The following is a 247-nucleotide window of genomic DNA, read 5'->3' as shown; positions in this document are numbered from 1 at the left end:
AATAACAGCTGTTAAATCACAGAAATTTACCATAAAATAACAGCTGTTAAATCACAAAAATTTACCATAAAATGACAGCTGTTAAATCACAGAAATTCACCGTAAAAAAACAACTGTTGAATTACAGAAATTTGCTGTAAAAAATGTCTGTTAAATTACAGAAATTTACCGTAAAATAACATCCATTAAATCAGAGAAATTTACAATAAAATAACAGCTGTTGAATCTCAGAAATTTACAGTAAAAT

The sequence above is a fragment of the Danio rerio genome, chromosome 2 (genome assembly GCF_049306965.1).
Source record: "Danio rerio strain Tuebingen ecotype United States chromosome 2, GRCz12tu, whole genome shotgun sequence".
Classification (NCBI taxonomy): domain Eukaryota; kingdom Metazoa; phylum Chordata; class Actinopteri; order Cypriniformes; family Danionidae; genus Danio; species Danio rerio.
The sequence above is the reverse complement of the archived record's forward strand: the minus strand, read 5'-3'. Positions refer to the sequence as shown.